The following is a 27766-nucleotide window of genomic DNA, read 5'->3' on the forward strand; positions in this document are numbered from 1 at the left end:
GTGTGTGTATGTATTATTAGTGAGAATAAAGCATATATATTGCACTGACTTTCTCAGCTCAGTGGTATCTTTTTCTTCTCCTGGGCTGAGTGCCGCTCGCACGCACGCACGCACGCAGCCAGCGATATAATTGAAACTGCAAAATAACTGGACGTCCAGCTTGAGAGACAGCTTTCAATTGCAATAGGCGTTTCCGAAACATTAACTCCTCGTTTCTTTCGGGGGAGGAGCAGCTTGAGAGACAGCTTTCAATTGCAATCGGCACTCCTGAAACATTAACGCCTTGTTGCTTGCGACAGTTAACCCAGCCATTAACATGACAACGGACAGGGCCCAGTCAGGGAGCAGCTTGAGAGACAGCTTTCAATCGGCACTCCTGAAACATTAACGCCTTGTTGCTTGCGACAGTTAACCCAGCCATTAACATGACAACGGACAGGGCCCAGTGAGGGAGCAGCTTGAGAGACAGCTTTCAATCGGCACTCCTGAAACATTAACGCCTTGTTGCTTGCGACAGTTAACCCAGCCATTAACATGACAACGGACAGGGCCCAGTGAGGGAGCAGCTTGAGAGACAGCTTTCAATCGGCACTTCCGAAACATTAACGCCTCGTTTCTTTCGGGGGAGGAGCAGCTTGAGAGACAGCTTTCAATTGCAATCGGCACTCCTGAAACATTAACGCCTTGTTGCTTGCGACAGTTAACCCAGCCATTAACACGTCTTGTCTTTTTATTTCCCATCTCCAGCCAGCCAGCCAGGCAGGCAGCCGAGCCACAGCCAGCATCTGCAGTATTTTCTTTTGATTGGTCTTGCCTGCTGTGGAAGGAATGTTTAAACACGAGCTGCTGATTGTCAGCACCTCACCTCTTTCTCGATTGTCTGTTGCAATCTCACTCACTCACTCACTCACTCACTGTGAGACACGTCACGTCACGTCCCTAGTTTACCTTAAAGAGGTTTCCTTCCACGGCAGTTCGTTAGTGACGGAGAATGAGTGACGTAGGTCCGTTGAGACCCAACCCTCTCCCATCTGATTGGTGGCCTACTGGCAAAGTTACCAATCTGTCACGCAGTCCGAGCAAGAAAGGAGAAAACGGCAACTTCTTTCAACTGATCCACTGTTGCAATTAGAAACGGTGGCAAAAATGTGCCCAGAACGGCAGTGCTGCGAGACTGCTTTAAACACAGTCAGGCAGAGAAAAAAGAAGGAGGGCAAACAGGACCCAAGATCAATTCGCATCGAGCGCGGTATCGCTTCTCGGCCTTTTGGCTAAGATCAAGTGGTCAAGTGGGGGAAGGCAACCATTTGGAGCCTTCCTGCCATTGTATGCCGGGGGGATGCAGTCAGGGAGAAATCCCCTCGGGCAGAGTGTAGAGCTTTGGCTTGTAGAGCTTTGGCTTGATGTAATGTCACTGCAAGGAATCTGGAATGAATCTGTAAGGCAATAAGGCACCCCAGAGTGTCAGAAAAAAAAAAAAAAAAAAAAAAAAAAAAAAAAAAAAAAAAATCTGTTCTTATCAGTTTAATATCTGATACGTCCCCTATCTGGGGACCATATATTAAATTGATTTTTGGAACAGGGAGATGGAATAGGGGCTTGCTCCGTCCACTCCACGCATCGACCCAGTATTGCAGTGTCTCTGGGAACGGTGCACCTCCCTGTGGGGAGATATTCAAAAAGAAAAACAGCTCGTTCCCAGCGTCTCTGTACATGTGTGTGTGTGTATGTATTATTAGTGAGAATAAAGCATATATATTGCACTGACTTTCTCAGCTCAGTGGTATCTTTTTCTTCTCCTGGGCTGAGTGCCGCTCGCACGCACGCACGCACGCACGCAGCCAGCGATATAATTGAAACTGCAAAATAACTGGACGTCCAGCTTGAGAGACAGCTTTCAATTGCAATAGGCGTTTCCGAAACATTAACTCCTCGTTTCTTTCGGGGGAGGAGCAGCTTGAGAGACAGCTTTCAATTGCAATCGGCACTCCTGAAACATTAACGCCTTGTTGCTTGCGACAGTTAACCCAGCCATTAACATGACAACGGACAGGGCCCAGTCAGGGAGCAGCTTGAGAGACAGCTTTCAATCGGCACTCCTGAAACATTAACGCCTTGTTGCTTGCGACAGTTAACCCAGCCATTAACATGACAACGGACAGGGCCCAGTGAGGGAGCAGCTTGAGAGACAGCTTTCAATCGGCACTCCTGAAACATTAACGCCTTGTTGCTTGCGACAGTTAACCCAGCTATTAACATGACAACGGACAGGGCCCAGTGAGGGAGCAGCTTGAGAGACAGCTTTCAATCGGCACTTCCGAAACATTAACGCCTCGTTTCTTTCGGGGGAGGAGCAGCTTGAGAGACAGCTTTCAATTGCAATCGGCACTCCTGAAACATTAACGCCTTGTTGCTTGCGACAGTTAACCCAGCCATTAACACGTCTTGTCTTTTTATTTCCCATCTCCAGCCAGCCAGCCAGGCAGGCAGCCGAGCCACAGCCAGCATCTGCAGTATTTTCTTTTGATTGGTCTTGCCTGCTGTGGAAGGAATGTTTAAACACGAGCTGCTGATTGTCAGCACCTCACCTCTTTCTCGATTGTCTGTTGCAATCTCACTCACTCACTCACTCACTCACTGTGAGACACGTCACGTCACGTCCCTAGTTTACCTTAAAGAGGTTTCCTTCCACGGCAGTTCGTTAGTGACGGAGAATGAGTGACGTAGGTCCGTTGAGACCCAACCCTCTCCCATCTGATTGGTGGCCTACTGGCAAAGTTACCAATCTGTCACGCAGTCCGAGCAAGAAAGGAGAAAACGGCAACTTCTTTCAACTGATCCACTGTTGCAATTAGAAACGGTGGCAAAAATGTGCCCAGAACGGCAGTGCTGCGAGACTGCTTTAAACACAGTCAGGCAGAGAAAAAAGAAGGAGGGCAAACAGGACCCAAGATCAATTCGCATCGAGCGCGGTATCGCTTCTCGGCCTTTTGGCTAAGATCAAGTGGTCAAGTGGGGGAAGGCAACCATTTGGAGCCTTCCTGCCATTGTATGCCGGGGGGATGCAGTCAGGAAGAAATCCCCTCGGGTAGAGTGTAGAGCTTTGGCTTGTAGAGCTTTGGCTTGATGTAATGTCACTGCAAGGAATCTGGAATGAATCTGTAAGGCAATAAGGCACCCCAGAGTGTCAGGAAAAAAAAAAAAAAAAAAAAAAAAAAAAAAAAAAAAAAAAATCTGTTCTTATCAGTTTAATATCTGATACGTCCCCTATCTGGGGACCATATATTAAATTGATTTTTGGAACAGGGAGATGGAATAGGGGCTTGCTCCGTCCACTCCACGCATCGACCCAGTATTGCAGTGTCTCTGGGAACGGTGCACCTCCCTGTGGGGAGATATTCAAAAAGAAAAACAGCTCGTTCCCAGCGTCTCTGTACATGTGTGTGTGTGTATGTATTATTAGTGAGAATAAAGCATATATATTGCACTGACTTTCTCAGCTCAGTGGTATCTTTTTCTTCTCCTGGGCTGAGTGCCGCTCGCACGCACGCACGCACGCACGCACGCAGCCAGCGATATAATTGAAACTGCAAAATAACTGGACGTCCAGCTTGAGAGACAGCTTTCAATTGCAATAGGCGTTTCCGAAACATTAACTCCTCGTTTCTTTCGGGGGAGGAGCAGCTTGAGAGACAGCTTTCAATTGCAATCGGCACTCCTGAAACATTAACGCCTTGTTGCTTGCGACAGTTAACCCAGCCATTAACATGACAACGGACAGGGCCCAGTCAGGGAGCAGCTTGAGAGACAGCTTTCAATCGGCACTCCTGAAACATTAACGCCTTGTTGCTTGCGACAGTTAACCCAGCCATTAACATGACAACGGACAGGGCCCAGTGAGGGAGCAGCTTGAGAGACAGCTTTCAATCGGCACTCCTGAAACATTAACGCCTTGTTGCTTGCGACAGTTAACCCAGCCATTAACATGACAACGGACAGGGCCCAGTGAGGGAGCAGCTTGAGAGACAGCTTTCAATCGGCACTTCCGAAACATTAACGCCTCGTTTCTTTCGGGGGAGGAGCAGCTTGAGAGACAGCTTTCAATTGCAATCGGCACTCCTGAAACATTAACGCCTTGTTGCTTGCGACAGTTAACCCAGCCATTAACACGTCTTGTCTTTTTATTTCCCATCTCCAGCCAGCCAGCCAGGCAGGCAGCCGAGCCACAGCCAGCATCTGCAGTATTTTCTTTTGATTGGTCTTGCCTGCTGTGGAAGGAATGTTTAAACACGAGCTGCTGATTGTCAGCACCTCACCTCTTTCTCGATTGTCTGTTGCAATCTCACTCACTCACTCACTCACTCACTGTGAGACACGTCACGTCACGTCCCTAGTTTACCTTAAAGAGGTTTCCTTCCACGGCAGTTCGTTAGTGACGGAGAATGAGTGACGTAGGTCCGTTGAGACCCAACCCTCTCCCATCTGATTGGTGGCCTACTGGCAAAGTTACCAATCTGTCACGCAGTCCGAGCAAGAAAGGAGAAAACGGCAACTTCTTTCAACTGATCCACTGTTGCAATTAGAAACGGTGGCAAAAATGTGCCCAGAACGGCAGTGCTGCGAGACTGCTTTAAACACAGTCAGGCAGAGAAAAAAGAAGGAGGGCAAACAGGACCCAAGATCAATTCGCATCGAGCGCGGTATCGCTTCTCGGCCTTTTGGCTAAGATCAAGTGGTCAAGTGGGGGAAGGCAACCATTTGGAGCCTTCCTGCCATTGTATGCCGGGGGGATGCAGTCAGGGAGAAATCCCCTCGGGCAGAGTGTCGAGCTTTGGCTTGTAGAGCTTTGGCTTGATGTAATGTCACTGCAAGGAATCTGGAATGAATCTGTAAGGCAATAAGGCACCCCAGAGTGTCAGAAAAAAAAAAAAAAAAAAAAAAAAAAAAAAAAATCTGTTCTTATCAGTTTAATATCTGATACGTCCCCTATCTGGGGACCATATATTAAATTGATTTTTGGAACAGGGAGATGGAATAGGGGCTTGCTCCGTCCACTCCACGCATCGACCCAGTATTGCAGTGTCTCTGGGAACGGTGCACCTCCCTGTGGGGAGATATTCAAAAAGAAAAACAGCTCGTTCCCAGCGTCTCTGTACATGTGTGTGTGTGTATGTATTATTAGTGAGAATAAAGCATATATATTGCACTGACTTTCTCAGCTCAGTGGTATCTTTTTCTTCTCCTGGGCTGAGTGCCGCTCGCACGCACGCACGCACGCACGCACGCAGCCAGCGATATAATTGAAACTGCAAAATAACTGGACGTCCAGCTTGAGAGACAGCTTTCAATTGCAATAGGCGTTTCCGAAACATTAACTCCTCGTTTCTTTCGGGGGAGGAGCAGCTTGAGAGACAGCTTTCAATTGCAATCGGCACTCCTGAAACATTAACGCCTTGTTGCTTGCGACAGTTAACCCAGCCATTAACATGACAACGGACAGGGCCCAGTCAGGGAGCAGCTTGAGAGACAGCTTTCAATCGGCACTCCTGAAACATTAACGCCTTGTTGCTTGCGACAGTTAACCCAGCCATTAACATGACAACGGACAGGGCCCAGTGAGGGAGCAGCTTGAGAGACAGCTTTCAATCGGCACTCCTGAAACATTAACGCCTTGTTGCTTGCGACAGTTAACCCAGCCATTAACATGACAACGGACAGGGCCCAGTGAGGGAGCAGCTTGAGAGACAGCTTTCAATCGGCACTTCCGAAACATTAACGCCTCGTTTCTTTCGGGGGAGGAGCAGCTTGAGAGACAGCTTTCAATTGCAATCGGCACTCCTGAAACATTAACGCCTTGTTGCTTGCGACAGTTAACCCAGCCATTAACACGTCTTGTCTTTTTATTTCCCATCTCCAGCCAGCCAGCCAGGCAGGCAGCCGAGCCACAGCCAGCATCTGCAGTATTTTCTTTTGATTGGTCTTGCCTGCTGTGGAAGGAATGTTTAAACACGAGCTGCTGATTGTCAGCACCTCACCTCTTTCTCGATTGTCTGTTGCAATCTCACTCACTCACTCACTCACTCACTGTGAGACACGTCACGTCACGTCCCTAGTTTACCTTAAAGAGGTTTCCTTCCACGGCAGTTCGTTAGTGACGGAGAATGAGTGACGTAGGTCCGTTGAGACCCAACCCTCTCCCATCTGATTGGTGGCCTACTGGCAAAGTTACCAATCTGTCACGCAGTCCGAGCAAGAAAGGAGAAAACGGCAACTTCTTTCAACTGATCCACTGTTGCAATTAGAAACGGTGGCAAAAATGTGCCCAGAACGGCAGTGCTGCGAGACTGCTTTAAACACAGTCAGGCAGAGAAAAAAGAAGGAGGGCAAACAGGACCCAAGATCAATTCGCATCGAGCGCGGTATCGCTTCTCGGCCTTTTGGCTAAGATCAAGTGGTCAAGTGGGGGAAGGCAACCATTTGGAGCCTTCCTGCCATTGTATGCCGGGGGGATGCAGTCAGGGAGAAATCCCCTCGGGCAGAGTGTAGAGCTTTGGCTTGTAGAGCTTTGGCTTGATGTAATGTCACTGCAAGGAATCTGGAATGAATCTGTAAGGCAATAAGGCACCCCAGAGTGTCAGAAAAAAAAAAAAAAAAAAAAAAAAAAATCTGTTCTTATCAGTTTAATATCTGATACGTCCCCTATCTGGGGACCATATATTAAATTGATTTTTGGAACAGGGAGATGGAATAGGGGCTTGCTCCGTCCACTCCACGCATCGACCCAGTATTGCAGTGTCTCTGGGAACGGTGCACCTCCCTGTGGGGAGATATTCAAAAAGAAAAACAGCTCGTTCCCAGCGTCTCTGTACATGTGTGTGTGTGTATGTATTATTAGTGAGAATAAAGCATATATATTGCACTGACTTTCTCAGCTCAGTGGTATCTTTTTCTTCTCCTGGGCTGAGTGCCGCTCGCACGCACGCACGCACGCACGCACGCAGCCAGCGATATAATTGAAACTGCAAAATAACTGGACGTCCAGCTTGAGAGACAGCTTTCAATTGCAATAGGCGTTTCCGAAACATTAACTCCTCGTTTCTTTCGGGGGAGGAGCAGCTTGAGAGACAGCTTTCAATTGCAATCGGCACTCCTGAAACATTAACGCCTTGTTGCTTGCGACAGTTAACCCAGCCATTAACATGACAACGGACAGGGCCCAGTCAGGGAGCAGCTTGAGAGACAGCTTTCAATCGGCACTCCTGAAACATTAACGCCTTGTTGCTTGCGACAGTTAACCCAGCCATTAACATGACAACGGACAGGGCCCAGTGAGGGAGCAGCTTGAGAGACAGCTTTCAATCGGCACTCCTGAAACATTAACGCCTTGTTGCTTGCGACAGTTAACCCAGCCATTAACATGACAACGGACAGGGCCCAGTGAGGGAGCAGCTTGAGAGACAGCTTTCAATCGGCACTTCCGAAACATTAACGCCTCGTTTCTTTCGGGGGAGGAGCAGCTTGAGAGACAGCTTTCAATTGCAATCGGCACTCCTGAAACATTAACGCCTTGTTGCTTGCGACAGTTAACCCAGCCATTAACACGTCTTGTCTTTTTATTTCCCATCTCCAGCCAGCCAGCCAGGCAGGCAGCCGAGCCACAGCCAGCATCTGCAGTATTTTCTTTTGATTGGTCTTGCCTGCTGTGGAAGGAATGTTTAAACACGAGCTGCTGATTGTCAGCACCTCACCTCTTTCTCGATTGTCTGTTGCAATCTCACTCACTCACTCACTCACTCACTGTGAGACACGTCACGTCACGTCCCTAGTTTACCTTAAAGAGGTTTCCTTCCACGGCAGTTCGTTAGTGACGGAGAATGAGTGACGTAGGTCCGTTGAGACCCAACCCTCTCCCATCTGATTGGTGGCCTACTGGCAAAGTTACCAATCTGTCACGCAGTCCGAGCAAGAAAGGAGAAAACGGCAACTTCTTTCAACTGATCCACTGTTGCAATTAGAAACGGTGGCAAAAATGTGCCCAGAACGGCAGTGCTGCGAGACTGCTTTAAACACAGTCAGGCAGAGAAAAAAGAAGGAGGGCAAACAGGACCCAAGATCAATTCGCATCGAGCGCGGTATCGCTTCTCGGCCTTTTGGCTAAGATCAAGTGGTCAAGTGGGGGAAGGCAACCATTTGGAGCCTTCCTGCCATTGTATGCCGGGGGGATGCAGTCAGGGAGAAATCCCCTCGGGCAGAGTGTAGAGCTTTGGCTTGTAGAGCCTTGGCTTGATGTAATGTCACTGCAAGGAATCTGGAATGAATCTGTAAGGCAATAAGGCACCCCAGAGTGTCAGAAAAAAAAAAAAAAAAAAAAAAAATCTGTTCTTATCAGTTTAATATCTGATACGTCCCCTATCTGGGGACCATATATTAAATTGATTTTTGGAACAGGGAGATGGAATAGGGGCTTGCTCCGTCCACTCCACGCATCGACCCAGTATTGCAGTGTCTCTGGGAACGGTGCACCTCCCTGTGGGGAGATATTCAAAAAGAAAAACAGCTCGTTCCCAGCGTCTCTGTACATGTGTGTGTGTGTATGTATTATTAGTGAGAATAAAGCATATATATTGCACTGACTTTCTCAGCTCAGTGGTATCTTTTTCTTCTCCTGGGCTGAGTGCCGCTCGCACGCACGCACGCACGCACGCACGCAGCCAGCGATATAATTGAAACTGCAAAATAACTGGACGTCCAGCTTGAGAGACAGCTTTCAATTGCAATAGGCGTTTCCGAAACATTAACTCCTCGTTTCTTTCGGGGGAGGAGCAGCTTGAGAGACAGCTTTCAATTGCAATCGGCACTCCTGAAACATTAACGCCTTGTTGCTTGCGACAGTTAACCCAGCCATTAACATGACAACGGACAGGGCCCAGTCAGGGAGCAGCTTGAGAGACAGCTTTCAATCGGCACTCCTGAAACATTAACGCCTTGTTGCTTGCGACAGTTAACCCAGCCATTAACATGACAACGGACAGGGCCCAGTGAGGGAGCAGCTTGAGAGACAGCTTTCAATCGGCACTCCTGAAACATTAACGCCTTGTTGCTTGCGACAGTTAACCCAGCCATTAACATGACAACGGACAGGGCCCAGTGAGGGAGCAGCTTGAGAGACAGCTTTCAATCGGCACTTCCGAAACATTAACGCCTCGTTTCTTTCGGGGGAGGAGCAGCTTGAGAGACAGCTTTCAATTGCAATCGGCACTCCTGAAACATTAACGCCTTGTTGCTTGCGACAGTTAACCCAGCCATTAACACGTCTTGTCTTTTTATTTCCCATCTCCAGCCAGCCAGCCAGGCAGGCAGCCGAGCCACAGCCAGCATCTGCAGTATTTTCTTTTGATTGGTCTTGCCTGCTGTGGAAGGAATGTTTAAACACGAGCTGCTGATTGTCAGCACCTCACCTCTTTCTCGATTGTCTGTTGCAATCTCACTCACTCACTCACTCACTCACTCACTCACTCACTGTGAGACACGTCACGTCACGTCCCTAGTTTACCTTAAAGAGGTTTCCTTCCACGGCAGTTCGTTAGTGACGGAGAATGAGTGACGTAGGTCCGTTGAGACCCAACCCTCTCCCATCTGATTGGTGGCCTACTGGCAAAGTTACCAATCTGTCACGCAGTCCGAGCAAGAAAGGAGAAAACGGCAACTTCTTTCAACTGATCCACTGTTGCAATTAGAAACGGTGGCAAAAATGTGCCCAGAACGGCAGTGCTGCGAGACTGCTTTAAACACAGTCAGGCAGAGAAAAAAGAAGGAGGGCAAACAGGACCCAAGATCAATTCGCATCGAGCGCGGTATCGCTTCTCGGCCTTTTGGCTAAGATCAAGTGGTCAAGTGGGGGAAGGCAACCATTTGGAGCCTTCCTGCCATTGTATGCCGGGGGGATGCAGTCAGGGAGAAATCCCCTCGGGCAGAGTGTAGAGCTTTGGCTTGTAGAGCTTTGGCTTGATGTAATGTCACTGCAAGGAATCTGGAATGAATCTGTAAGGCAATAAGGCACCCCAGAGTGTCAGAAAAAAAAAAAAAAAAAAAAAAATCTGTTCTTATCAGTTTAATATCTGATACGTCCCCTATCTGGGGACCATATATTAAATTGATTTTTGGAACAGGGAGATGGAATAGGGGCTTGCTCCGTCCACTCCACGCATCGACCCAGTATTGCAGTGTCTCTGGGAACGGTGCACCTCCCTGTGGGGAGATATTCAAAAAGAAAAACAGCTCGTTCCCAGCGTCTCTGTACATGTGTGTGTGTGTATGTATTATTAGTGAGAATAAAGCATATATATTGCACTGACTTTCTCAGCTCAGTGGTATCTTTTTCTTCTCCTGGGCTGAGTGCCGCTCGCACGCACGCACGCACGCACGCACGCAGCCAGCGATATAATTGAAACTGCAAAATAACTGGACGTCCAGCTTGAGAGACAGCTTTCAATTGCAATAGGCGTTTCCGAAACATTAACTCCTCGTTTCTTTCGGGGGAGGAGCAGCTTGAGAGACAGCTTTCAATTGCAATCGGCACTCCTGAAACATTAACGCCTTGTTGCTTGCGACAGTTAACCCAGCCATTAACATGACAACGGACAGGGCCCAGTCAGGGAGCAGCTTGAGAGACAGCTTTCAATCGGCACTCCTGAAACATTAACGCCTTGTTGCTTGCGACAGTTAACCCAGCCATTAACATGACAACGGACAGGGCCCAGTGAGGGAGCAGCTTGAGAGACAGCTTTCAATCGGCACTCCTGAAACATTAACGCCTTGTTGCTTGCGACAGTTAACCCAGCCATTAACATGACAACGGACAGGGCCCAGTGAGGGAGCAGCTTGAGAGACAGCTTTCAATCGGCACTTCCGAAACATTAACGCCTCGTTTCTTTCGGGGGAGGAGCAGCTTGAGAGACAGCTTTCAATTGCAATCGGCACTCCTGAAACATTAACGCCTTGTTGCTTGCGACAGTTAACCCAGCCATTAACACGTCTTGTCTTTTTATTTCCCATCTCCAGCCAGCCAGCCAGGCAGGCAGCCGAGCCACAGCCAGCATCTGCAGTATTTTCTTTTGATTGGTCTTGCCTGCTGTGGAAGGAATGTTTAAACACGAGCTGCTGATTGTCAGCACCTCACCTCTTTCTCGATTGTCTGTTGCAATCTCACTCACTCACTCACTCACTCACTGTGAGACACGTCACGTCACGTCCCTAGTTTACCTTAAAGAGGTTTCCTTCCACGGCAGTTCGTTAGTGACGGAGAATGAGTGACGTAGGTCCGTTGAGACCCAACCCTCTCCCATCTGATTGGTGGCCTACTGGCAAAGTTACCAATCTGTCACGCAGTCCGAGCAAGAAAGGAGAAAACGGCAACTTCTTTCAACTGATCCACTGTTGCAATTAGAAACGGTGGCAAAAATGTGCCCAGAACGGCAGTGCTGCGAGACTGCTTTAAACACAGTCAGGCAGAGAAAAAAGAAGGAGGGCAAACAGGACCCAAGATCAATTCGCATCGAGCGCGGTATCGCTTCTCGGCCTTTTGGCTAAGATCAAGTGGTCAAGTGGGGGAAGGCAACCATTTGGAGCCTTCCTGCCATTGTATGCCGGGGGGATGCAGTCAGGGAGAAATCCCCTCGGGCAGAGTGTAGAGCTTTGGCTTGTAGAGCTTTGGCTTGATGTAATGTCACTGCAAGGAATCTGGAATGAATCTGTAAGGCAATAAGGCACCCCAGAGTGTCAGAAAAAAAAAAAAAAAAAAAAAAAAAAAAAAAAAAAAAATCTGTTCTTATCAGTTTAATATCTGATACGTCCCCTATCTGGGGACCATATATTAAATTGATTTTTGGAACAGGGAGATGGAATAGGGGCTTGCTCCGTCCACTCCACGCATCGACCCAGTATTGCAGTGTCTCTGGGAACGGTGCACCTCCCTGTGGGGAGATATTCAAAAAGAAAAACAGCTCGTTCCCAGCGTCTCTGTACATGTGTGTGTGTGTATGTATTATTAGTGAGAATAAAGCATATATATTGCACTGACTTTCTCAGCTCAGTGGTATCTTTTTCTTCTCCTGGGCTGAGTGCCGCTCGCACGCACGCACGCACGCACGCACGCAGCCAGCGATATAATTGAAACTGCAAAATAACTGGACGTCCAGCTTGAGAGACAGCTTTCAATTGCAATAGGCGTTTCCGAAACATTAACTCCTCGTTTCTTTCGGGGGAGGAGCAGCTTGAGAGACAGCTTTCAATTGCAATCGGCACTCCTGAAACATTAACGCCTTGTTGCTTGCGACAGTTAACCCAGCCATTAACATGACAACGGACAGGGCCCAGTCAGGGAGCAGCTTGAGAGACAGCTTTCAATCGGCACTCCTGAAACATTAACGCCTTGTTGCTTGCGACAGTTAACCCAGCCATTAACATGACAACGGACAGGGCCCAGTGAGGGAGCAGCTTGAGAGACAGCTTTCAATCGGCACTCCTGAAACATTAACGCCTTGTTGCTTGCGACAGTTAACCCAGCCATTAACATGACAACGGACAGGGCCCAGTGAGGGAGCAGCTTGAGAGACAGCTTTCAATCGGCACTTCCGAAACATTAACGCCTCGTTTCTTTCGGGGGAGGAGCAGCTTGAGAGACAGCTTTCAATTGCAATCGGCACTCCTGAAACATTAACGCCTTGTTGCTTGCGACAGTTAACCCAGCCATTAACACGTCTTGTCTTTTTATTTCCCATCTCCAGCCAGCCAGCCAGGCAGGCAGCCGAGCCACAGCCAGCATCTGCAGTATTTTCTTTTGATTGGTCTTGCCTGCTGTGGAAGGAATGTTTAAACACGAGCTGCTGATTGTCAGCACCTCACCTCTTTCTCGATTGTCTGTTGCAATCTCACTCACTCACTCACTCACTCACTGTGAGACACGTCACGTCACGTCCCTAGTTTACCTTAAAGAGGTTTCCTTCCACGGCAGTTCGTTAGTGACGGAGAATGAGTGACGTAGGTCCGTTGAGACCCAACCCTCTCCCATCTGATTGGTGGCCTACTGGCAAAGTTACCAATCTGTCACGCAGTCCGAGCAAGAAAGGAGAAAACGGCAACTTCTTTCAACTGATCCACTGTTGCAATTAGAAACGGTGGCAAAAATGTGCCCAGAACGGCAGTGCTGCGAGACTGCTTTAAACACAGTCAGGCAGAGAAAAAAGAAGGAGGGCAAACAGGACCCAAGATCAATTCGCATCGAGCGCGGTATCGCTTCTCGGCCTTTTGGCTAAGATCAAGTGGTCAAGTGGGGGAAGGCAACCATTTGGAGCCTTCCTGCCATTGTATGCCGGGGGGATGCAGTCAGGGAGAAATCCCCTCGGGCAGAGTGTAGAGCTTTGGCTTGTAGAGCTTTGGCTTGATGTAATGTCACTGCAAGGAATCTGGAATGAATCTGTAAGGCAATAAGGCACCCCAGAGTGTCAGAAAAAAAAAAAAAAAAAAAAAAAAAAAATCTGTTCTTATCAGTTTAATATCTGATACGTCCCCTATCTGGGGACCATATATTAAATTGATTTTTGGAACAGGGAGATGGAATAGGGGCTTGCTCCGTCCACTCCACGCATCGACCCAGTATTGCAGTGTCTCTGGGAACGGTGCACCTCCCTGTGGGGAGATATTCAAAAAGAAAAACAGCTCGTTCCCAGCGTCTCTGTACATGTGTGTGTGTGTATGTATTATTAGTGAGAATAAAGCATATATATTGCACTGACTTTCTCAGCTCAGTGGTATCTTTTTCTTCTCCTGGGCTGAGTGCCGCTCGCACGCACGCACGCACGCACGCACGCAGCCAGCGATATAATTGAAACTGCAAAATAACTGGACGTCCAGCTTGAGAGACAGCTTTCAATTGCAATAGGCGTTTCCGAAACATTAACTCCTCGTTTCTTTCGGGGGAGGAGCAGCTTGAGAGACAGCTTTCAATTGCAATCGGCACTCCTGAAACATTAACGCCTTGTTGCTTGCGACAGTTAACCCAGCCATTAACATGACAACGGACAGGGCCCAGTCAGGGAGCAGCTTGAGAGACAGCTTTCAATCGGCACTCCTGAAACATTAACGCCTTGTTGCTTGCGACAGTTAACCCAGCCATTAACATGACAACGGACAGGGCCCAGTGAGGGAGCAGCTTGAGAGACAGCTTTCAATCGGCACTCCTGAAACATTAACGCCTTGTTGCTTGCGACAGTTAACCCAGCCATTAACATGACAACGGACAGGGCCCAGTGAGGGAGCAGCTTGAGAGACAGCTTTCAATCGGCACTTCCGAAACATTAACGCCTCGTTTCTTTCGGGGGAGGAGCAGCTTGAGAGACAGCTTTCAATTGCAATCGGCACTCCTGAAACATTAACGCCTTGTTGCTTGCGACAGTTAACCCAGCCATTAACACGTCTTGTCTTTTTATTTCCCATCTCCAGCCAGCCAGCCAGGCAGGCAGCCGAGCCACAGCCAGCATCTGCAGTATTTTCTTTTGATTGGTCTTGCCTGCTGTGGAAGGAATGTTTAAACACGAGCTGCTGATTGTCAGCACCTCACCTCTTTCTCGATTGTCTGTTGCAATCTCACTCACTCACTCACTCACTCACTGTGAGACACGTCACGTCACGTCCCTAGTTTACCTTAAAGAGGTTTCCTTCCACGGCAGTTCGTTAGTGACGGAGAATGAGTGACGTAGGTCCGTTGAGACCCAACCCTCTCCCATCTGATTGGTGGCCTACTGGCAAAGTTACCAATCTGTCACGCAGTCCGAGCAAGAAAGGAGAAAACGGCAACTTCTTTCAACTGATCCACTGTTGCAATTAGAAACGGTGGCAAAAATGTGCCCAGAACGGCAGTGCTGCGAGACTGCTTTAAACACAGTCAGGCAGAGAAAAAAGAAGGAGGGCAAACAGGACCCAAGATCAATTCGCATCGAGCGCGGTATCGCTTCTCGGCCTTTTGGCTAAGATCAAGTGGTCAAGTGGGGGAAGGCAACCATTTGGAGCCTTCCTGCCATTGTATGCCGGGGGGATGCAGTCAGGGAGAAATCCCCTCGGGCAGAGTGTAGAGCTTTGGCTTGTAGAGCTTTGGCTTGATGTAATGTCACTGCAAGGAATCTGGAATGAATCTGTAAGGCAATAAGGCACCCCAGAGTGTCAGAAAAAAAAAAAAAAAAAAAAAAAAAAAAAAAAAAAAAAAAAAATCTGTTCTTATCAGTTTAATATCTGATACGTCCCCTATCTGGGGACCATATATTAAATTGATTTTTGGAACAGGGAGATGGAATAGGGGCTTGCTCCGTCCACTCCACGCATCGACCCAGTATTGCAGTGTCTCTGGGAACGGTGCACCTCCCTGTGGGGAGATATTCAAAAAGAAAAACAGCTCGTTCCCAGCGTCTCTGTACATGTGTGTGTGTGTATGTATTATTAGTGAGAATAAAGCATATATATTGCACTGACTTTCTCAGCTCAGTGGTATCTTTTTCTTCTCCTGGGCTGAGTGCCGCTCGCACGCACGCACGCACGCACGCACGCAGCCAGCGATATAATTGAAACTGCAAAATAACTGGACGTCCAGCTTGAGAGACAGCTTTCAATTGCAATAGGCGTTTCCGAAACATTAACTCCTCGTTTCTTTCGGGGGAGGAGCAGCTTGAGAGACAGCTTTCAATTGCAATCGGCACTCCTGAAACATTAACGCCTTGTTGCTTGCGACAGTTAACCCAGCCATTAACATGACAACGGACAGGGCCCAGTCAGGGAGCAGCTTGAGAGACAGCTTTCAATCGGCACTCCTGAAACATTAACGCCTTGTTGCTTGCGACAGTTAACCCAGCCATTAACATGACAACGGACAGGGCCCAGTGAGGGAGCAGCTTGAGAGACAGCTTTCAATCGGCACTCCTGAAACATTAACGCCTTGTTGCTTGCGACAGTTAACCCAGCCATTAACATGACAACGGACAGGGCCCAGTGAGGGAGCAGCTTGAGAGACAGCTTTCAATCGGCACTTCCGAAACATTAACGCCTCGTTTCTTTCGGGGGAGGAGCAGCTTGAGAGACAGCTTTCAATTGCAATCGGCACTCCTGAAACATTAACGCCTTGTTGCTTGCGACAGTTAACCCAGCCATTAACACGTCTTGTCTTTTTATTTCCCATCTCCAGCCAGCCAGCCAGGCAGGCAGCCGAGCCACAGCCAGCATCTGCAGTATTTTCTTTTGATTGGTCTTGCCTGCTGTGGAAGGAATGTTTAAACACGAGCTGCTGATTGTCAGCACCTCACCTCTTTCTCGATTGTCTGTTGCAATCTCACTCACTCACTCACTCACTCACTGTGAGACACGTCACGTCACGTCCCTAGTTTACCTTAAAGAGGTTTCCTTCCACGGCAGTTCGTTAGTGACGGAGAATGAGTGACGTAGGTCCGTTGAGACCCAACCCTCTCCCATCTGATTGGTGGCCTACTGGCAAAGTTACCAATCTGTCACGCAGTCCGAGCAAGAAAGGAGAAAACGGCAACTTCTTTCAACTGATCCACTGTTGCAATTAGAAACGGTGGCAAAAATGTGCCCAGAACGGCAGTGCTGCGAGACTGCTTTAAACACAGTCAGGCAGAGAAAAAAGAAGGAGGGCAAACAGGACCCAAGATCAATTCGCATCGAGCGCGGTATCGCTTCTCGGCCTTTTGGCTAAGATCAAGTGGTCAAGTGGGGGAAGGCAACCATTTGGAGCCTTCCTGCCATTGTATGCCGGGGGGATGCAGTCAGGGAGAAATCCCCTCGGGCAGAGTGTAGAGCTTTGGCTTGTAGAGCTTTGGCTTGATGTAATGTCACTGCAAGGAATCTGGAATGAATCTGTAAGGCAATAAGGCACCCCAGAGTGTCAGAAAAAAAAAAAAAAAAAAAAAAAAAAAAAAAAAAAAAATCTGTTCTTATCAGTTTAATATCTGATACGTCCCCTATCTGGGGACCATATATTAAATTGATTTTTGGAACAGGGAGATGGAATAGGGGCTTGCTCCGTCCACTCCACGCATCGACCCAGTATTGCAGTGTCTCTGGGAACGGTGCACCTCCCTGTGGGGAGATATTCAAAAAGAAAAACAGCTCGTTCCCAGCGTCTCTGTACATGTGTGTGTGTGTATGTATTATTAGTGAGAATAAAGCATATATATTGCACTGACTTTCTCAGCTCAGTGGTATCTTTTTCTTCTCCTGGGCTGAGTGCCGCTCGCACGCACGCACGCACGCACGCACGCAGCCAGCGATATAATTGAAACTGCAAAATAACTGGACGTCCAGCTTGAGAGACAGCTTTCAATTGCAATAGGCGTTTCCGAAACATTAACTCCTCGTTTCTTTCGGGGGAGGAGCAGCTTGAGAGACAGCTTTCAATTGCAATCGGCACTCCTGAAACATTAACGCCTTGTTGCTTGCGACAGTTAACCCAGCCATTAACATGACAACGGACAGGGCCCAGTCAGGGAGCAGCTTGAGAGACAGCTTTCAATCGGCACTCCTGAAACATTAACGCCTTGTTGCTTGCGACAGTTAACCCAGCCATTAACATGACAACGGACAGGGCCCAGTGAGGGAGCAGCTTGAGAGACAGCTTTCAATCGGCACTCCTGAAACATTAACGCCTTGTTGCTTGCGACAGTTAACCCAGCCATTAACATGACAACGGACAGGGCCCAGTGAGGGAGCAGCTTGAGAGACAGCTTTCAATCGGCACTTCCGAAACATTAACGCCTCGTTTCTTTCGGGGGAGGAGCAGCTTGAGAGACAGCTTTCAATTGCAATCGGCACTCCTGAAACATTAACGCCTTGTTGCTTGCGACAGTTAACCCAGCCATTAACACGTCTTGTCTTTTTATTTCCCATCTCCAGCCAGCCAGCCAGGCAGGCAGCCGAGCCACAGCCAGCATCTGCAGTATTTTCTTTTGATTGGTCTTGCCTGCTGTGGAAGGAATGTTTAAACACGAGCTGCTGATTGTCAGCACCTCACCTCTTTCTCGATTGTCTGTTGCAATCTCACTCACTCACTCACTCACTCACTGTGAGACACGTCACGTCACGTCCCTAGTTTACCTTAAAGAGGTTTCCTTCCACGGCAGTTCGTTAGTGACGGAGAATGAGTGACGTAGGTCCGTTGAGACCCAACCCTCTCCCATCTGATTGGTGGCCTACTGGCAAAGTTACCAATCTGTCACGCAGTCCGAGCAAGAAAGGAGAAAACGGCAACTTCTTTCAACTGATCCACTGTTGCAATTAGAAACGGTGGCAAAAATGTGCCCAGAACGGCAGTGCTGCGAGACTGCTTTAAACACAGTCAGGCAGAGAAAAAAGAAGGAGGGCAAACAGGACCCAAGATCAATTCGCATCGAGCGCGGTATCGCTTCTCGGCCTTTTGGCTAAGATCAAGTGGTCAAGTGGGGGAAGGCAACCATTTGGAGCCTTCCTGCCATTGTATGCCGGGGGGATGCAGTCAGGGAGAAATCCCCTCGGGCAGAGTGTAGAGCTTTGGCTTGTAGAGCTTTGGCTTGATGTAATGTCACTGCAAGGAATCTGGAATGAATCTGTAAGGCAATAAGGCACCCCAGAGTGTCAGAAAAAAAAAAAAAAAAAAAAAAAAAAATCTGTTCTTATCAGTTTAATATCTGATACGTCCCCTATCTGGGGACCATATATTAAATTGATTTTTGGAACAGGGAGATGGAATAGGGGCTTGCTCCGTCCACTCCACGCATCGACCCAGTATTGCAGTGTCTTCTGGGAACGGTGCACCTCCCTGTGGGGAGATATTCAAAAAGAAAAACAGCTCGTTCCCAGCGTCTCTGTACATGTGTGTGTGTGTATGTATTATTAGTGAGAATAAAGCATATATATTGCACTGACTTTCTCAGCTCAGTGGTATCTTTTTCTTCTCCTGGGCTGAGTGCCGCTCGCACGCACGCACGCACGCACGCACGCAGCCAGCGATATAATTGAAACTGCAAAATAACTGGACGTCCAGCTTGAGAGACAGCTTTCAATTGCAATAGGCGTTTCCGAAACATTAACTCCTCGTTTCTTTCGGGGGAGGAGCAGCTTGAGAGACAGCTTTCAATTGCAATCGGCACTCCTGAAACATTAACGCCTTGTTGCTTGCGACAGTTAACCCAGCCATTAACATGACAACGGACAGGGCCCAGTCAGGGAGCAGCTTGAGAGACAGCTTTCAATCGGCACTCCTGAAACATTAACGCCTTGTTGCTTGCGACAGTTAACCCAGCCATTAACATGACAACGGACAGGGCCCAGTGAGGGAGCAGCTTGAGAGACAGCTTTCAATCGGCACTCCTGAAACATTAACGCCTTGTTGCTTGCGACAGTTAACCCAGCCATTAACATGACAACGGACAGGGCCCAGTGAGGGAGCAGCTTGAGAGACAGCTTTCAATCGGCACTTCCGAAACATTAACGCCTCGTTTCTTTCGGGGGAGGAGCAGCTTGAGAGACAGCTTTCAATTGCAATCGGCACTCCTGAAACATTAACGCCTTGTTGCTTGCGACAGTTAACCCAGCCATTAACACGTCTTGTCTTTTTATTTCCCATCTCCAGCCAGCCAGCCAGGCAGGCAGCCGAGCCACAGCCAGCATCTGCAGTATTTTCTTTTGATTGGTCTTGCCTGCTGTGGAAGGAATGTTTAAACACGAGCTGCTGATTGTCAGCACCTCACCTCTTTCTCGATTGTCTGTTGCAATCTCACTCACTCACTCACTCACTCACTGTGAGACACGTCACGTCACGTCCCTAGTTTACCTTAAAGAGGTTTCCTTCCACGGCAGTTCGTTAGTGACGGAGAATGAGTGACGTAGGTCCGTTGAGACCCAACCCTCTCCCATCTGATTGGTGGCCTACTGGCAAAGTTACCAATCTGTCACGCAGTCCGAGCAAGAAAGGAGAAAACGGCAACTTCTTTCAACTGATCCACTGTTGCAATTAGAAACGGTGGCAAAAATGTGCCCAGAACGGCAGTGCTGCGAGACTGCTTTAAACACAGTCAGGCAGAGAAAAAAGAAGGAGGGCAAACAGGACCCAAGATCAATTCGCATCGAGCGCGGTATCGCTTCTCGGCCTTTTGGCTAAGATCAAGTGGTCAAGTGGGGGAAGGCAACCATTTGGAGCCTTCCTGCCATTGTATGCCGGGGGGATGCAGTCAGGGAGAAATCCCCTCGGGCAGAGTGTAGAGCTTTGGCTTGTAGAGCTTTGGCTTGATGTAATGTCACTGCAAGGAATCTGGAATGAATCTGTAAGGCAATAAGGCACCCCAGAGTGTCAGAAAAAAAAAAAAAAAAAAAAAAAAAAAAAAAAAAAAAAAAAATCTGTTCTTATCAGTTTAATATCTGATACGTCCCCTATCTGGGGACCATATATTAAATTGATTTTTGGAACAGGGAGATGGAATAGGGGCTTGCTCCGTCCACTCCACGCATCGACCCAGTATTGCAGTGTCTCTGGGAACGGTGCACCTCCCTGTGGGGAGATATTCAAAAAGAAAAACAGCTCGTTCCCAGCGTCTCTGTACATGTGTGTGTGTGTATGTATTATTAGTGAGAATAAAGCATATATATTGCACTGACTTTCTCAGCTCAGTGGTATCTTTTTCTTCTCCTGGGCTGAGTGCCGCTCGCACGCACGCACGCACGCACGCACGCAGCCAGCGATATAATTGAAACTGCAAAATAACTGGACGTCCAGCTTGAGAGACAGCTTTCAATTGCAATAGGCGTTTCCGAAACATTAACTCCTCGTTTCTTTCGGGGGAGGAGCAGCTTGAGAGACAGCTTTCAATTGCAATCGGCACTCCTGAAACATTAACGCCTTGTTGCTTGCGACAGTTAACCCAGCCATTAACATGACAACGGACAGGGCCCAGTCAGGGAGCAGCTTGAGAGACAGCTTTCAATCGGCACTCCTGAAACATTAACGCCTTGTTGCTTGCGACAGTTAACCCAGCCATTAACATGACAACGGACAGGGCCCAGTGAGGGAGCAGCTTGAGAGACAGCTTTCAATCGGCACTCCTGAAACATTAACGCCTTGTTGCTTGCGACAGTTAACCCAGCCATTAACATGACAACGGACAGGGCCCAGTGAGGGAGCAGCTTGAGAGACAGCTTTCAATCGGCACTTCCGAAACATTAACGCCTCGTTTCTTTCGGGGGAGGAGCAGCTTGAGAGACAGCTTTCAATTGCAATCGGCACTCCTGAAACATTAACGCCTTGTTGCTTGCGACAGTTAACCCAGCCATTAACACGTCTTGTCTTTTTATTTCCCATCTCCAGCCAGCCAGCCAGGCAGGCAGCCGAGCCACAGCCAGCATCTGCAGTATTTTCTTTTGATTGGTCTTGCCTGCTGTGGAAGGAATGTTTAAACACGAGCTGCTGATTGTCAGCACCTCACCTCTTTCTCGATTGTCTGTTGCAATCTCACTCACTCACTCACTCACTCACTGTGAGACACGTCACGTCACGTCCCTAGTTTACCTTAAAGAGGTTTCCTTCCACGGCAGTTCGTTAGTGACGGAGAATGAGTGACGTAGGTCCGTTGAGACCCAACCCTCTCCCATCTGATTGGTGGCCTACTGGCAAAGTTACCAATCTGTCACGCAGTCCGAGCAAGAAAGGAGAAAACGGCAACTTCTTTCAACTGATCCACTGTTGCAATTAGAAACGGTGGCAAAAATGTGCCCAGAACGGCAGTGCTGCGAGACTGCTTTAAACACAGTCAGGCAGAGAAAAAAGAAGGAGGGCAAACAGGACCCAAGATCAATTCGCATCGAGCGCGGTATCGCTTCTCGGCCTTTTGGCTAAGATCAAGTGGTCAAGTGGGGGAAGGCAACCATTTGGAGCCTTCCTGCCATTGTATGCCGGGGGGATGCAGTCAGGGAGAAATCCCCTCGGGCAGAGTGTAGAGCTTTGGCTTGTAGAGCTTTGGCTTGATGTAATGTCACTGCAAGGAATCTGGAATGAATCTGTAAGGCAATAAGGCACCCCAGAGTGTCAGAAAAAAAAAAAAAAAAAAAAAAAAAAAAAAAAAAAAAAAAAATCTGTTCTTATCAGTTTAATATCTGATACGTCCCCTATCTGGGGACCATATATTAAATTGATTTTTGGAACAGGGAGATGGAATAGGGGCTTGCTCCGTCCACTCCACGCATCGACCCAGTATTGCAGTGTCTCTGGGAACGGTGCACCTCCCTGTGGGGAGATATTCAAAAAGAAAAACAGCTCGTTCCCAGCGTCTCTGTACATGTGTGTGTGTGTATGTATTATTAGTGAGAATAAAGCATATATATTGCACTGACTTTCTCAGCTCAGTGGTATCTTTTTCTTCTCCTGGGCTGAGTGCCGCTCGCACGCACGCACGCACGCACGCACGCAGCCAGCGATATAATTGAAACTGCAAAATAACTGGACGTCCAGCTTGAGAGACAGCTTTCAATTGCAATAGGCGTTTCCGAAACATTAACTCCTCGTTTCTTTCGGGGGAGGAGCAGCTTGAGAGACAGCTTTCAATTGCAATCGGCACTCCTGAAACATTAACGCCTTGTTGCTTGCGACAGTTAACCCAGCCATTAACATGACAACGGACAGGGCCCAGTCAGGGAGCAGCTTGAGAGACAGCTTTCAATCGGCACTCCTGAAACATTAACGCCTTGTTGCTTGCGACAGTTAACCCAGCCATTAACATGACAACGGACAGGGCCCAGTGAGGGAGCAGCTTGAGAGACAGCTTTCAATCGGCACTCCTGAAACATTAACGCCTTGTTGCTTGCGACAGTTAACCCAGCCATTAACATGACAACGGACAGGGCCCAGTGAGGGAGCAGCTTGAGAGACAGCTTTCAATCGGCACTTCCGAAACATTAACGCCTCGTTTCTTTCGGGGGAGGAGCAGCTTGAGAGACAGCTTTCAATTGCAATCGGCACTCCTGAAACATTAACGCCTTGTTGCTTGCGACAGTTAACCCAGCCATTAACACGTCTTGTCTTTTTATTTCCCATCTCCAGCCAGCCAGCCAGGCAGGCAGCCGAGCCACAGCCAGCATCTGCAGTATTTTCTTTTGATTGGTCTTGCCTGCTGTGGAAGGAATGTTTAAACACGAGCTGCTGATTGTCAGCACCTCACCTCTTTCTCGATTGTCTGTTGCAATCTCACTCACTCACTCACTCACTCACTGTGAGACACGTCACGTCACGTCCCTAGTTTACCTTAAAGAGGTTTCCTTCCACGGCAGTTCGTTAGTGACGGAGAATGAGTGACGTAGGTCCGTTGAGACCCAACCCTCTCCCATCTGATTGGTGGCCTACTGGCAAAGTTACCAATCTGTCACGCAGTCCGAGCAAGAAAGGAGAAAACGGCAACTTCTTTCAACTGATCCACTGTTGCAATTAGAAACGGTGGCAAAAATGTGCCCAGAACGGCAGTGCTGCGAGACTGCTTTAAACACAGTCAGGCAGAGAAAAAAGAAGGAGGGCAAACAGGACCCAAGATCAATTCGCATCGAGCGCGGTATCGCTTCTCGGCCTTTTGGCTAAGATCAAGTGGTCAAGTGGGGGAAGGCAACCATTTGGAGCCTTCCTGCCATTGTATGCCGGGGGGATGCAGTCAGGGAGAAATCCCCTCGGGCAGAGTGTAGAGCTTTGGCTTGTAGAGCTTTGGCTTGATGTAATGTCACTGCAAGGAATCTGGAATGAATCTGTAAGGCAATAAGGCACCCCAGAGTGTCAGAAAAAAAAAAAAAAAAAAAAAAAAAAAAAAAAAAAAAAAAAAATCTGTTCTTATCAGTTTAATATCTGATACGTCCCCTATCTGGGGACCATATATTAAATTGATTTTTGGAACAGGGAGATGGAATAGGGGCTTGCTCCGTCCACTCCACGCATCGACCCAGTATTGCAGTGTCTCTGGGAACGGTGCACCTCCCTGTGGGGAGATATTCAAAAAGAAAAACAGCTCGTTCCCAGCGTCTCTGTACATGTGTGTGTGTGTATGTATTATTAGTGAGAATAAAGCATATATATTGCACTGACTTTCTCAGCTCAGTGGTATCTTTTTCTTCTCCTGGGCTGAGTGCCGCTCGCACGCACGCACGCACGCACGCACGCAGCCAGCGATATAATTGAAACTGCAAAATAACTGGACGTCCAGCTTGAGAGACAGCTTTCAATTGCAATAGGCGTTTCCGAAACATTAACTCCTCGTTTCTTTCGGGGGAGGAGCAGCTTGAGAGACAGCTTTCAATTGCAATCGGCACTCCTGAAACATTAACGCCTTGTTGCTTGCGACAGTTAACCCAGCCATTAACATGACAACGGACAGGGCCCAGTCAGGGAGCAGCTTGAGAGACAGCTTTCAATCGGCACTCCTGAAACATTAACGCCTTGTTGCTTGCGACAGTTAACCCAGCCATTAACATGACAACGGACAGGGCCCAGTGAGGGAGCAGCTTGAGAGACAGCTTTCAATCGGCACTCCTGAAACATTAACGCCTTGTTGCTTGCGACAGTTAACCCAGCCATTAACATGACAACGGACAGGGCCCAGTGAGGGAGCAGCTTGAGAGACAGCTTTCAATCGGCACTTCCGAAACATTAACGCCTCGTTTCTTTCGGGGGAGGAGCAGCTTGAGAGACAGCTTTCAATTGCAATCGGCACTCCTGAAACATTAACGCCTTGTTGCTTGCGACAGTTAACCCAGCCATTAACACGTCTTGTCTTTTTATTTCCCATCTCCAGCCAGCCAGCCAGGCAGGCAGCCGAGCCACAGCCAGCATCTGCAGTATTTTCTTTTGATTGGTCTTGCCTGCTGTGGAAGGAATGTTTAAACACGAGCTGCTGATTGTCAGCACCTCACCTCTTTCTCGATTGTCTGTTGCAATCTCACTCACTCACTCACTCACTCACTGTGAGACACGTCACGTCACGTCCCTAGTTTACCTTAAAGAGGTTTCCTTCCACGGCAGTTCGTTAGTGACGGAGAATGAGTGACGTAGGTCCGTTGAGACCCAACCCTCTCCCATCTGATTGGTGGCCTACTGGCAAAGTTACCAATCTGTCACGCAGTCCGAGCAAGAAAGGAGAAAACGGCAACTTCTTTCAACTGATCCACTGTTGCAATTAGAAACGGTGGCAAAAATGTGCCCAGAACGGCAGTGCTGCGAGACTGCTTTAAACACAGTCAGGCAGAGAAAAAAGAAGGAGGGCAAACAGGACCCAAGATCAATTCGCATCGAGCGCGGTATCGCTTCTCGGCCTTTTGGCTAAGATCAAGTGGTCAAGTGGGGGAAGGCAACCATTTGGAGCCTTCCTGCCATTGTATGCCGGGGGGATGCAGTCAGGGAGAAATCCCCTCGGGCAGAGTGTAGAGCTTTGGCTTGTAGAGCTTTGGCTTGATGTAATGTCACTGCAAGGAATCTGGAATGAATCTGTAAGGCAATAAGGCACCCCAGAGTGTCAGAAAAAAAAAAAAAAAAAAAAAAAAAAAAAAAAAAAAAAAAAATCTGTTCTTATCAGTTTAATATCTGATACGTCCCCTATCTGGGGACCATATATTAAATTGATTTTTGGAACAGGGAGATGGAATAGGGGCTTGCTCCGTCCACTCCACGCATCGACCCAGTATTGCAGTGTCTCTGGGAACGGTGCACCTCCCTGTGGGGAGATATTCAAAAAGAAAAACAGCTCGTTCCCAGCGTCTCTGTACATGTGTGTGTGTGTATGTATTATTAGTGAGAATAAAGCATATATATTGCACTGACTTTCTCAGCTCAGTGGTATCTTTTTCTTCTCCTGGGCTGAGTGCCGCTCGCACGCACGCACGCACGCACGCACGCAGCCAGCGATATAATTGAAACTGCAAAATAACTGGACGTCCAGCTTGAGAGACAGCTTTCAATTGCAATAGGCGTTTCCGAAACATTAACTCCTCGTTTCTTTCGGGGGAGGAGCAGCTTGAGAGACAGCTTTCAATTGCAATCGGCACTCCTGAAACATTAACGCCTTGTTGCTTGCGACAGTTAACCCAGCCATTAACATGACAACGGACAGGGCCCAGTCAGGGAGCAGCTTGAGAGACAGCTTTCAATCGGCACTCCTGAAACATTAACGCCTTGTTGCTTGCGACAGTTAACCCAGCCATTAACATGACAACGGACAGGGCCCAGTGAGGGAGCAGCTTGAGAGACAGCTTTCAATCGGCACTCCTGAAACATTAACGCCTTGTTGCTTGCGACAGTTAACCCAGCCATTAACATGACAACGGACAGGGCCCAGTGAGGGAGCAGCTTGAGAGACAGCTTTCAATCGGCACTTCCGAAACATTAACGCCTCGTTTCTTTCGGGGGAGGAGCAGCTTGAGAGACAGCTTTCAATTGCAATCGGCACTCCTGAAACATTAACGCCTTGTTGCTTGCGACAGTTAACCCAGCCATTAACACGTCTTGTCTTTTTATTTCCCATCTCCAGCCAGCCAGCCAGGCAGGCAGCCGAGCCACAGCCAGCATCTGCAGTATTTTCTTTTGATTGGTCTTGCCTGCTGTGGAAGGAATGTTTAAACACGAGCTGCTGATTGTCAGCACCTCACCTCTTTCTCGATTGTCTGTTGCAATCTCACTCACTCACTCACTCACTCACTGTGAGACACGTCACGTCACGTCCCTAGTTTACCTTAAAGAGGTTTCCTTCCACGGCAGTTCGTTAGTGACGGAGAATGAGTGACGTAGGTCCGTTGAGACCCAACCCTCTCCCATCTGATTGGTGGCCTACTGGCAAAGTTACCAATCTGTCACGCAGTCCGAGCAAGAAAGGAGAAAACGGCAACTTCTTTCAACTGATCCACTGTTGCAATTAGAAACGGTGGCAAAAATGTGCCCAGAACGGCAGTGCTGCGAGACTGCTTTAAACACAGTCAGGCAGAGAAAAAAGAAGGAGGGCAAACAGGACCCAAGATCAATTCGCATCGAGCGCGGTATCGCTTCTCGGCCTTTTGGCTAAGATCAAGTGGTCAAGTGGGGGAAGGCAACCATTTGGAGCCTTCCTGCCATTGTATGCCGGGGGGATGCAGTCAGGGAGAAATCCCCTCGGGCAGAGTGTAGAGCTTTGGCTTGTAGAGCTTTGGCTTGATGTAATGTCACTGCAAGGAATCTGGAATGAATCTGTAAGGCAATAAGGCACCCCAGAGTGTCAGAAAAAAAAAAAAAAAAAAAAAAAAAAAAAAAAAAAAAAAAAAATCTGTTCTTATCAGTTTAATATCTGATACGTCCCCTATCTGGGGACCATATATTAAATTGATTTTTGGAACAGGGAGATGGAATAGGGGCTTGCTCCGTCCACTCCACGCATCGACCCAGTATTGCAGTGTCTCTGGGAACGGTGCACCTCCCTGTGGGGAGATATTCAAAAAGAAAAACAGCTCGTTCCCAGCGTCTCTGTACATGTGTGTGTGTGTATGTATTATTAGTGAGAATAAAGCATATATATTGCACTGACTTTCTCAGCTCAGTGGTATCTTTTTCTTCTCCTGGGCTGAGTGCCGCTCGCACGCACGCACGCACGCACGCACGCAGCCAGCGATATAATTGAAACTGCAAAATAACTGGACGTCCAGCTTGAGAGACAGCTTTCAATTGCAATAGGCGTTTCCGAAACATTAA

The 27766-nt window shown here is 48.3% G+C and overlaps 16 pseudogenes; all 16 read left to right on the forward strand.

The window, feature by feature from the left end:
* Nucleotides 1-1491: 1491 nt before the first annotated feature.
* On the forward strand, nt 1492-1662 carry LOC137328598 (U2 spliceosomal RNA; annotated as a pseudogene).
* A 1553-nt stretch (nt 1663-3215) lies between these two features.
* LOC137328599 (U2 spliceosomal RNA) lies at nt 3216-3386 on the forward strand (annotated as a pseudogene).
* A 1499-nt stretch (nt 3387-4885) lies between these two features.
* On the forward strand, nt 4886-5105 carry LOC137328490 (U2 spliceosomal RNA; annotated as a pseudogene).
* Nucleotides 5106-6604: 1499 nt separating this feature from the next.
* Nucleotides 6605-6818, forward strand: LOC137328464 (U2 spliceosomal RNA; annotated as a pseudogene).
* A 1499-nt stretch (nt 6819-8317) lies between these two features.
* Nucleotides 8318-8528, forward strand: LOC137328434 (U2 spliceosomal RNA; annotated as a pseudogene).
* A 1511-nt stretch (nt 8529-10039) lies between these two features.
* LOC137328430 (U2 spliceosomal RNA) lies at nt 10040-10249 on the forward strand (annotated as a pseudogene).
* A 1499-nt stretch (nt 10250-11748) lies between these two features.
* Nucleotides 11749-11973, forward strand: LOC137328529 (U2 spliceosomal RNA; annotated as a pseudogene).
* A 1499-nt stretch (nt 11974-13472) lies between these two features.
* LOC137328471 (U2 spliceosomal RNA) lies at nt 13473-13687 on the forward strand (annotated as a pseudogene).
* A 1558-nt stretch (nt 13688-15245) lies between these two features.
* On the forward strand, nt 15246-15416 carry LOC137328609 (U2 spliceosomal RNA; annotated as a pseudogene).
* Nucleotides 15417-16915: 1499 nt separating this feature from the next.
* LOC137328530 (U2 spliceosomal RNA) lies at nt 16916-17140 on the forward strand (annotated as a pseudogene).
* A 1499-nt stretch (nt 17141-18639) lies between these two features.
* LOC137328638 (U2 spliceosomal RNA) lies at nt 18640-18854 on the forward strand (annotated as a pseudogene).
* A 1557-nt stretch (nt 18855-20411) lies between these two features.
* Nucleotides 20412-20582, forward strand: LOC137328600 (U2 spliceosomal RNA; annotated as a pseudogene).
* A 1557-nt stretch (nt 20583-22139) lies between these two features.
* On the forward strand, nt 22140-22310 carry LOC137328601 (U2 spliceosomal RNA; annotated as a pseudogene).
* A 1558-nt stretch (nt 22311-23868) lies between these two features.
* LOC137328610 (U2 spliceosomal RNA) lies at nt 23869-24039 on the forward strand (annotated as a pseudogene).
* Nucleotides 24040-25596: 1557 nt separating this feature from the next.
* Nucleotides 25597-25767, forward strand: LOC137328602 (U2 spliceosomal RNA; annotated as a pseudogene).
* Nucleotides 25768-27325: 1558 nt separating this feature from the next.
* LOC137328611 (U2 spliceosomal RNA) lies at nt 27326-27496 on the forward strand (annotated as a pseudogene).
* The last annotated feature ends 270 nt before the right edge of the window (nt 27497-27766 follow it).

Source organism: Heptranchias perlo, chromosome 12 (assembly GCF_035084215.1).
Source record: "Heptranchias perlo isolate sHepPer1 chromosome 12, sHepPer1.hap1, whole genome shotgun sequence".
NCBI lineage: Eukaryota > Metazoa > Chordata > Chondrichthyes > Hexanchiformes > Hexanchidae > Heptranchias > Heptranchias perlo.